Below are 11,411 nucleotides of genomic sequence, written 5' to 3'. Positions count from 1 at the left end.
GCCGGGAACCTTGTCAGCGAAAGGCGTAGGAGGTTGCTTCCACAGAATGTGGAGAAGATGATGTTCATCAAAATGAATTATCAGCTCTTCCAGGGAGACCAGCCTCCAGAACGTACAGAGGGACCTGTGGTGGTGGATTCAAGTGGGGACGAGTTAATACTTTGTGAGGATGAGGATGTACACACTGAAGAGGGTGAGGAATCGGTGGATGAGGAGGATGAGGATGACATCTTGCCTCCGTAGAGCCAGTTTGTGCAGGGACACATTAATTGCCAGCTTGTTTTGTGGGGGCCCAAACGAACCAATCATTTCAGCCACAGTTGTGTGGCAGACCCTGGCGCTGAAATGATTGATTTGTTAAAGTGTGCATGTCCTGTTTATACAACATAAGGGTGGGTGGGAGGGCCCAAGGACAATTCCATCTTGCACCTCTTTTTTTCTTTGCATTATGTACAGTTTGGGGCCTAGTTTTTCTAACTGCCATCCTGTCTGCCACTGCAGTGTCACTCCTAGATGGGTCACGTGTTTATGCCGCCCACTCGTGTCGCTTAGCATAGTCATCCAGCTACCTCGGTGCAACCTTTTGGACATAAAAACACTATTGTGAGGTGTGAGGTGTTCAGAATAGACTGGAAATGAGTGGAAATTAAGGTTATTGAGGTTAATAATAGCATAGGAGCAGAAAAACCTACAAATTCTGTGATTTTAGCTGTTTTTATGCTTTTTTTCAAAAAAATACAGATCCAAAACACAAAACCCAGAACCCAAAACACGGAAGGGTGGTTTTGGCAAAACCAATCCAGATCCAAAACACGAAGAAAGATCCAGATCCAAAACACAAAACACGAAAAGTGGCCGGTGCACACCCCTAATATATATATATATATATATATATATATATATATATATATATATACATATACACATATATACACACACATACACATATACACACACAGTGCCTTGCAAAAGTGTTCACCCCCTTTGCATTTTTTCATGTTTTGTTGCCTCAGAACCTGGAATTAAAATGGACTGTTTGAAGATGTGCATTATTTAATTCACAGAACATGCCTACAACTGTGAAGTTGTGTTTTTTTTTATATTGTGAATCAAACGACATTTAGGACAACATAACAATCTGACCCATTTGTTTAGCCATCACAATTTGGCCATTGTGAAAGTCGTTAGGATCCTTATGCTTACCCATTTCTACTGCTTCCAACAAATCAACTTCAAAAACTGCGTGTTCACTCGCTACCTAATATATCCCACCCCTACATGGGTGCCATTGTAATAAGATAATCAATGTTATTCACTTTCACATTGTGATTGGATGACTTTACATATAGTTTTTATTGTATGTCCCAATCGATCTCAGGCAATAATTTTGTGCCCACAAGCCATACCTTCTGGCCAATTAGGCTTTAGAAAGCCCTACATGGATATCAAAACCACATTGTGTTTGGGCATATGTAGCTTAGCATGGCTGCTGGGATCAGATCTATTATACAAGCTTATGTAAGCCAGTACTAAATGTGATGAATGTTAGCCTGAAGCTCACAGTAGGTTCATTAGCATTTGAGGGAGTTCCACCTTCTATCAATACAGCTTCTGTTGAACAGACCAGACAGGAATAGATTTTCTTATGCAACTGATTAAACAACACAAATAAACATGACACCTATTTTTTTTAATGAAAAGTCCTTCACACTGGTTCCCAGACTGTGATTAGATACTAATATTATGACCAGTTTAAATCCTGCTGGTAAACAAATGAGCCTTTTCCTGATATGTATTAAGCCAGCAGGCAGCTGGAGATATATTGTAATAGACAGCAGCTCATTAGAATTCAGTCTGTGATCCTGTGATATGATTATGTTGTTTTAATAGTATTCATAAGAAATGTTGTCAGAACTGAAAAGTATTTTACGAAGCTGTAAAAAGCAGCATTTAATATAGTTGAGAATCAGCGGAGGGGGGATTTGTGCTGGGTCTTGTGTATCCCACAACCTGGCTTCACTAGACTTTTTATACAGTTTAATAGCAGTGGTTGTACCCAGAACAGTGTTTTTCTTCTTCGGGGTCCACAGGAATTACATTGGGGTATGTGGTTGGAGTGATCCAGGCACCAAACAGTTACAAGCTTTAGCTCCTGGGGTGCACTGATTCCTCCTCCATATATACCCCACCCCTGGCTACAGGCACTCAGTTTTTTGTTTGCTGCATAGGATCAGTGCACCTTGTTAGACAGGGGACTTCTCAGGCAGGGGACTTCTCAGACAGGCGTCCTCATGGACACCTGTGCTGCTGCTCTACCTACCACCGCCGGCACTTCAGCACCAGTGATTACCACTATCACAGAACAGTGACTGTGGATTACATATATGTGCACTAGCAAGGCTTTTAATTGGATGTTTCTTTTGGGGCAACACCCATTGCTTGCATACTGCTTAAGACACCAGATCCTATAATGATTATTCAGCAGTGAGAAGCTTAAAGTCTGTTTTTCTTGAAGGTGCAAAATCTTATTCTGATTGTACCTCTGAGGAAGTCCCATTTAAGGGACGAAACGCATAGGGTTAATGGTGCCGTACCCTTCTGTCCTATGTCAGGTTTCCACCTATGAGCTCACACCCTTTGGGGTGATTGGTGGTTAACATCTACCTAACCACAAAGTTGGCTATCTGACATCACGTTATCTGATGTAAGAAATTGTTCCGAAATTATTTTTAATAAAACACAAAAGTTAAATCATTGTATCGGTTTCTAATACTTGGGCCTATTGGCCTTCTTTCTTAGGTGACATTTTGGTGTGAGGGTATATTTACAGGACATTCCCACCCATCATAACAGTTCCTCAACATCGTATGAAGAAAAGTCAAATGATTAATTTTCCCGGACTGCTTTGCTTCTTCTCAAATTGGAACAAGCACAATTATTCCGCTTAAAGATATGGACTGAAAAATTTTATTTTTATTGTTTTACCAATTTATCTTAACCAATTTGTTTTTTATTGTTGATTAGCACCCTCGGGTTCATCATTTCATTTGTGTATTATTTATTAGGTTCCCGCTGACAGGGGTCCCTCTTTGAGATGCTGCTAGAATTGACCTTAGCATGGTAGAAGGGTTTTTTTGTGAATATATACAGATATAATATATGTAAAATCTATATCAAGTTAATGAAGCTGCGGCACTCTGAGATTTATAGTAATAATGAATATAATAAGAGTGTCACATAAACGAAACCAACGTTTCGGAGCGCTAAGCTCTTTTTGTCAAGGTGTGAACAAAGGAGCTTAGCGATCTGAAACGTTGGTTTAGTTTATGTGACACTTTTAATATATTCATTATTATATTATATCCGAGTGCCACAGCTTCATTAATTTGCTTAACATCCATCCACTGCTGAGGGCACTGGAGTCAACTGTCTTTCAAAGCAGGGGTGCTGGTCCGAAGGAATTGTTTGTATATATGTGTGTGTGTGTGTGTATATGTATGTATGTATATATATATATATATATATATATTAGTGTGTGTGTGTGTGTATATATATATATAAATACACACACACACACACACAGCACCTTGCAAAAGTATTCACCCCCTTGGCTTTTTACCTTTTTTGTTACATTTATTTTTAATCTGAATTTTATGTGATGGATCTGCACAAAATAGTCTAATTTGGTGAAGTGAAATGAGAAAAAATATATAAAAAAAGAATCTTTATAAATAAACCTCTGAAAATTGGCATGTGCATATAAAATCACCCCCTCTGCTATGAAGCCCCTCAAAAGTTCGGGTGCAACCAATTACCTTCAGAAGTCACATAATTAGTGAAATGAAGTCCACCTGTGTGAAACCTAAGTGTCACATGATCTGTCAGTATAAACACACCTTTTCTGAAAGGCCGCAGAGGCTGCAACACCACTAAGCAAGAGGCATCACAGACCAAGGAGTTCTCCAAACAAGTCAGGGACAAAGTTGTTGAGAAGTACAAATCTGGGTTGGGTTATTAAAAAAAAATATCCAAATGTTTGATGATCCCCTGGAGCACCATCAAATCCATCATCATCAAATGGAAAGAACATGGTACCACAACAAACCTGCCAAGAGAGGGCCACCCACCAAAACTCAGACTGGGCAAGGAGGGCATTAATCAAAGGGGCAGCACAGAGACCAATGGTAACCCTGAAGGAGCTACAGAGTTCCACAGCAGAGACTGGTGTATCTGTGCATGTGACCACAATAAGCCATACACTCCATAGAGCTGGGCTTTATGGAAGAGTGGCCAGAAAAAAGCCATTACTTAGTGATAAAAATAAGAAGACACGATTTGACTCCCCAAATGTATGGAGGAAGGCACTCTGGTCAGATGAGACTAAAATTTAACACTATGTCTGGCGCAAACCCAACACATCCCATCACCCCAAGAACACCATCCCCACAGTGAAACATGGTGGCGGCAGCATCATGCTGTGGGGATGTTTTTCAGCAGCGGGGACTGGGAATCTTATTTGAGTCGAGGGAAAGATGGATGGTGCTAAATACAGGGATATTCTTGAACAAAACCTGTTTCTGTCTACCTATGATTTGAGACTGGGACGGAGGTTCACCTTCCAGCAGGACAATGACCCGAAGCATACTGCTAAAGCAACACTTGAGTGGTTTAAGGGGAAACATTTAAATGTGTTGGAATGGCCTAGTCAAAGCCCAGATCTCAATCCAATTGAGAATATGTGGTCAGACTTGAAGATTGCTGTTCACAAGCGGAAACCATCCAACATGAAGGAGCTGGAGCAGTTTTGCATTGGGGAATGGGCAAAAATCCCAGGGGCAAGATGTGGCAAGCTCTTAGAGACTTATCCAAAGCGACTTGCAGCTGTAATTGCCACAAAAGGTGGCTCGACAAAGTACTGACTTTAGGGGGGTGAATAGTTTTGCATATTTCTATACCCTGAAGCTGTGGCCATTGCCAGATTATGGCATTTTCCCAAAGTACATGCTATAGTCAATAATAAACTTAACAGGATTAGGATCAATGGGAAAATCTTACTCGACAGACAGAAATACAAGAGCATTGGCTCATACTTAAATCTTAAAAACCCCTAAGTTACACTTTGGCAAACTGTTACTCCTCTTTTCCTCTCCTGGTCCCATTGCTTTCTTTTTCTCTATCTACCTACTTATTTCCGTATGACTCTAAAAACAAAGTCCTTTACCCATCACATTTATCTATTACTTGTGAATGCTTAAATATTATTCATACTTAAAATAACTTAATAGTGAAAAAGCAAAAAAACAAACTGATTGCAGGTGATACTCCACGGATGCAAAATTAAAGCCCAAGGACTTACTGGAGGAGGAGTACAGAGGGAAGAGCTAGGCTGGGTACACACACTAGGCTCGATGGGTCGGCCGTTTGTATATACACTTACCAATCGTCTGCTTGATGTGCCAGGATTGACAGCTCAAATGGGCGGGCATTTAAATAGCCCACCCAGTTGAGCAGTCAATCACCAGCGGATCGCCCCATACACACCAGCAGATCAATATATCTTTCGGCTATCTGCTGTGCTGCACAGTAGATTGGATGTGTCTGTGAATGACGTCGCTCACAGACATATGCGCTGTACACACCCAGCTATGAATTATAGATACATCTCCCATTCAATGTAATGGGCAATCTATCTATCAGTGTGTACCCAGCTCTAGAATACAAACAAGCTTGTAGATTACATTTACTGCCTGCTCCAGGATCAGCACCCTCTATACCCCAAGGTTAGCAGTATCCCCAACACCTAAGAGAGAAAGGTAAAGAAGGTCTGTTCTAATCTAAAACAACGAAATGAATGATAAAGTGTGAAAATTAAAAAGCAAAAAACAAAACAAAAAAAAACAACAGTTACTATAGTTATAAAAAGGTACAAAAAATATCAATGCCACATTTTGAAAAAAATACTTTTAAAGAAAATATAATTTTATTTACACAACAACCATCCTGTCCTGCAAATTGTTTTATTTAGTAGTGATAAATAAGAACAATCAGTAATTGTTAACAGATAAAGACGGTTATCCAGAACCAATGTCTAAATCAAAAGACAATTAAAAACAGAAATGTAAATATAATTCTGCATTTTATTTTTATACAGATACTTTACAAAGTGCATTATAAGAAGCTCAGTGGCTTACAGTATCAAATCCCCATAAATTGTATCAGATGAATATTAAATCATACATCTACACCAACTATTTGCTATAAATAGCAACATATGAAAGATTTAGTAGCTAGGGTCAGTTTTTTGTTATCACATAAATGCTTCCCGTCCACATACTGTGCATAGATTTCGGGTGCCTTTGTAAAATCAATTACACTTCGGGGCATATCCAATTAGGCGCAGATTTTACAACACAGGGTAAAGCTCCAGGTTTAACGCCTGAGCTATTAAATTTATTCAATAATTTTCCCTGCGCTGTAAACCCTGGGGGTAATGCTTGGTAACCCATATATTCCGCATAAAAAGCTAGAATCTATGGGTTTCCCTGTGATGTAAATAAAAAGAGGGTGCATTTTAATGGAGACTTTTCCTTACAGCTCCTGAGACTGTGAAAAAAAGTGCACCCTCTGGGGCTTAACACGCGGGGTATTGGCAGCTGACTGAATCAGTCAGTTCTGACAATTAGCTGCAGGGTAAACCTCATGGCTAATTGGGTATTAATCTTATGGGGCAACTTAATTCTCTTATACCTGCCTTGGAATAAACGCTTACCCCTCATGTGCAAGTTTAAAAACCTTGAAATACATTTTCACCTGCTCAGGGGGGTGCGCACAGAAAAACGCAAATTTCCTCTGAATTGTACATGGAATATGCAGTGCGAGTTCGCTGTGAGAATGAACAAGAATTTACATATATGTGTGTGTCCACATATATGTATATGGCAGACTGCGCCGAACTTAATGTGATCCAAAAATGGATTTAATGTTTAGGGTCTTACTATACAAACAGCAGTCGACAGGTTGTGTATTAAAATGTGAACTATATTAATAATACAGTGGGATTAGTTACTGCTTGGATGAGGTATAGGGTAGATCTCACTATACCGGGAGGGGAAATGGCTTGGTAAGAGGGGGAGGAAAGGTGGAGGATTGTTGCGGAGGGGTAGAAAATGTATAGATGTTTAAGTAATAGAAGTGCACAAAATGTTCGTGCACTGTGGGCACCTGCCTCTGTGGTAGCCAGCCAAGGGGTGGGCGTCTCTCACCCCTTATGTGGATAAACACCGGAGGTCCGGTAATGTCAATGGGTAGGTGGTAAACTTGAAGTCTTTAACCACTGGTAAAGTCAGAAATAAGTCTCTGGTGAGGCCTCACATAATTGTCTTCCGTATTCTTCAGTCTAGGTCAGTCTTCATCTTCAGTCTTCGTCCACTCCTCACCGTACCGATGGTCGGGGCCGTATTCCGGTGGTAGTTGCTGCTGCTCTCACTGGCCTGGTCCCCTGCAGTGTCCAAGAGCTTCTCCCGTCGGGACTGGTGATCTCGCTAGTCTGGACGGGAATGAGAGAGCTTGCAGACCTGTACGCTCGACTCACCTAAGTCGAGGAGACTTGTGGTAGGCGGAGGGACAGTATCTGGCAATGATAATGTAGATGCAGGGTAAATTGGTGTCCGATCTCCTACGCGTGTCGGCCCATATAGCCGTCCTCAGGGAGTGATGGATAACGCCATCTTGTGTGTGGGTTGTGTTCAAGGGAGGGTAAATCAGTGGTATAGTCTGACGTCATTGTATCAGTCCGGCTTGGTTACCATAGGGATAATAAACAACGGGCGATTATTGTGAAAGATGGCATATTCGTTCAGGTATCTGGTTATACGGGTCATTTCCAGAGGGAGAGTCTTTCCTTATTGATACATAACTATATTGGGTACATTTGTTGATTCAACAGATGGATGTTAGACATATTGGTTAATAGGTTTGATGTTTAGTTATAATTAGAGTTGAGAATTATATTGATTGGATACTTGATTGATGTTGAATCGTACAGAATTATTTAAACTGGTGGTGTGTGCACTGTAATCCCACCATTTGGTGGTGGGATTACGTTCAAGTATTCAGCAGCTAGTAAGGTTGATCTCCTGATCTAAATATTATCTTGTAATCACTGCTTTTATCTCATTGTCTAGATTTAACCCACAGGGGACCAGAGTTTTCAATTCCATTTTAATTCTGCTTTGTTAATTTTCCTATCATAATCACCCCATCTCCAGTTTTTATGAATCTGTTCGATCCTTATGTAATCAAGGCCTGTGGGATCTTGATTGTGATGGTCCTTTAAGTGTTGGGACAGGCTGTGTGTCTCAAGTCCCTTTTTGATGTTCCAAATATGCTCAGAGATACGGACCTTTACAATTCCTGATGGTCCTTCCCACATATTGTTGTTGCAGGAAAGGTGGTCTTTTACCTTGAATGTTTTAGGATTGTGATTTGAGGTAAATGTAGGTCTATTTCTGGTGGATTGTGTTTGCAAAATTGGCAACTGCCACAGTAATAGAACCCTGGATTTAATTTCTGGCCTAGTAATGTTTTTTGTATTAGTGAGTTTTACTTTTCAGATGGTTTTGAACCAATTTCTGTTTTAGATCAGGTACTTTCCTAAATACTAATTTAGGTTTTATTGGAAGGATGTCGTTAAAGATCTCGTCCTCCAAAAGTATATGCCAATGTTTGCAGATGATTTTGTTCATCTTTCTATGATCCTTGTTATACTAGGTGATGAATGACTTGCCGGTCCCAACTTGCACTTAATGGAATTGACCCTTAAAAGTGGGTATGCATTAGACTATGTTGGCGAATCGGGCCGTCATATCGTCCATATTGGCAATTGTGTAACCACGATGGATGACCATGTGTGCTTCCGCAGGTCACCCATCATGGTTGTTCTGTCGGCCTGCATGCAGAGTCGACGGAATGACCTAGCTGCCGACGCCAGGCATGTAATATGCAATGGCCTCCCGATGTGTCAACCCGTCAGGCGTCGCATCACTGGGTACACATAATTGTACCCAGCTTCAGTCTCTGTTCAAAATGTTGCTCACCAGCTATAGAGCTTTACTGAAGACTTCACCCCCCCCACCTCTTTGCAATAGAACTGGGAGTGATACACAAATTAAGAACCCCCCATACATCAGAGATGGATCGATGCGATCCTATCGGAAATGCTGAATGGCAGACATCGATATTCCGCGATCCGTCGCAGGATCAGTGAAATTCTACATGTTAAATTTCATCGATCTGCCAATCACAATAATTTTTTTTATCGTGATCAGCAAAATCGGTAAAAACCAACATGTTGGATTTCACCAATCCGCCATCTCTGGATCACAGCAATCCGTCTGATGTTTGGGGGCCTTTACATTATATAATCATGTGAGAAATACTTAACCTTCTTTAATAGGCAGCACTGGATTGAGCTACAGGTTATTGTCCTTTGTATGATAAATCTAATCTTCAATAAACAGATAAGCTTATTCAACACTAGTGTGCTTTTGTCCCTATTGGCTGATCAGAGATACGGTCTTCTGTCTGTACACGTTCTCTGCCAGACTTGTGTCATGACACCTCATTAACCCTCTATCAGCAGTTTCTACCACCCATCATAAAACCAAAGCAATGGTAATATAGATTATTTTATTTTTTAAACACAAGGTCCTTAGCTTATATCTAGCTGCGTCACCAGGTAAAAGGAATGCATTTCTGGTGCTACTCAGACACTTTATGCACCGTAACTCCTGAAAGTACACCTATGACATGGCATCGCGTTGTTAAAGAAACAGAACCGACAATTTGAATATAGTGAAGAACACAAAGGGCCCAACACACAAGGATCAACACAATCACATATTACCAGATGAAAAGTGATATCCTATTAAGGCCATTACTGGATCTATACTGAACACAAGGTTTAAAATAATTATTTAATATAGGTCCCTGTTTTAAATGAACAGACAATTGTAATTCTCTATATGGGAACGTAACACTTCCAAAGCTCCCCCCAGACTCATGTGACTGGTCTCCTGGTCTTGGCTGCGACCTAAACAAAAACCAAGCCATATGCCATGGTAAGGGAATACCAATCCTGGCTACACAATCTGGTTCTATATGCTAGTTTGTGACTAAACAGGACTACCTTTTGTAGTAGGTGCATATCAGTATACGGCAATGGAATTAATTCTAATCAGGGTTTTATTGTTGTGGGCCAAATAAAAAGTGATGTGTGCGGTCTGAGAAATCACAGCAGCCCTAAAGTCAGACAGACATTTGTTAGCACACAGAAACATTTCCATCTGTGGCAACGAGTTCACACAACATGGCCGCCACTGTATGTAATATCAGAATGCTCCTCATCTACCTGTGCGTAAGTAATAAGAGGATACAGACCAGTCTTATTCGCCAATGACATGCACCATGGTTACTGCAAATTGGACTTTCATTCACAGCAGAGCTAAGACGTGAAAATACATTGTGTAAATGCTCGCACTGGGGCCAATGCAGCCTTGCATGCATCTCTGTTCTGTGACCAGACTGGCCCCATTTGTACACTTGGCTACATTGGCGCTGTCATTATCAGTATGCACTTACACCAGCCCTGCCCCTAGTGCAAAAGGTCCATCTGAGAAAATGTATATTTCCAAATAAATACAAGTCTGCATAGCCCCCGATCTACCGAGATGCTCTCACTAGCTTTGCCTACATTTGAATGCCCCATAACCACCCAGTTCTGCCCCTTCAGCATCAAGTGTAGATGTGAATGAGCCATGTACATGACCATTTCCTGTTGTAATGGGGTGTAGTAGTTATTTTCCCAGCTGTCGGGATGCCAGCATTCATAATGCCGGCGCTGGAATCCCGACACCTGTCAGAATCCCGGTGCCGGCATCCCCAGAGTAAGTATTGGGGATAGGGGGAGGGAGGTTAGGTTTAGGCTGTGGGGAGGGTTAGGGAAAGGAGAGTATACTTACTGCCCCGTCAGGATGCCAGCATTGGGTTTCTAAATGCCAGGATCCCGAGCGCCAGCAACCCGTATCCAACCCCATGATACCTGCATTCTGCTCCCAGCATGCACAGTGCAAAAACATTCAAGATCAATCCGCAAAACTAGCTTGCATTCAACTTTGCATCAGCCGTAATGAGTACAAGACTAGCTGTTTTAGTAGAGCTGCACTGCCACTACGGTGTGACACAATGAGTTACTGTGTCCTGGTACAATGGAGACTGCTCACCTGTTGGTTAATGTCAGCTGCAAACACATTACAGTGCAGTTTTACTACAACTGATGAAGGGACGGATACCACTGCCCATTGAGCAGAAAGTGTACAAACATCCTGGTCACATTTTGTGAGGTAACAGGTTAT

The sequence above is a fragment of the Taudactylus pleione genome, unplaced genomic scaffold (assembly GCF_031769625.1).
Source record: "Taudactylus pleione unplaced genomic scaffold, aTauple2 ptg001075l, whole genome shotgun sequence".
Classification (NCBI taxonomy): Eukaryota; Metazoa; Chordata; class Amphibia; order Anura; family Myobatrachidae; genus Taudactylus; species Taudactylus pleione.
The sequence above is the reverse complement of the archived record's forward strand: the minus strand, read 5'-3'. Positions refer to the sequence as shown.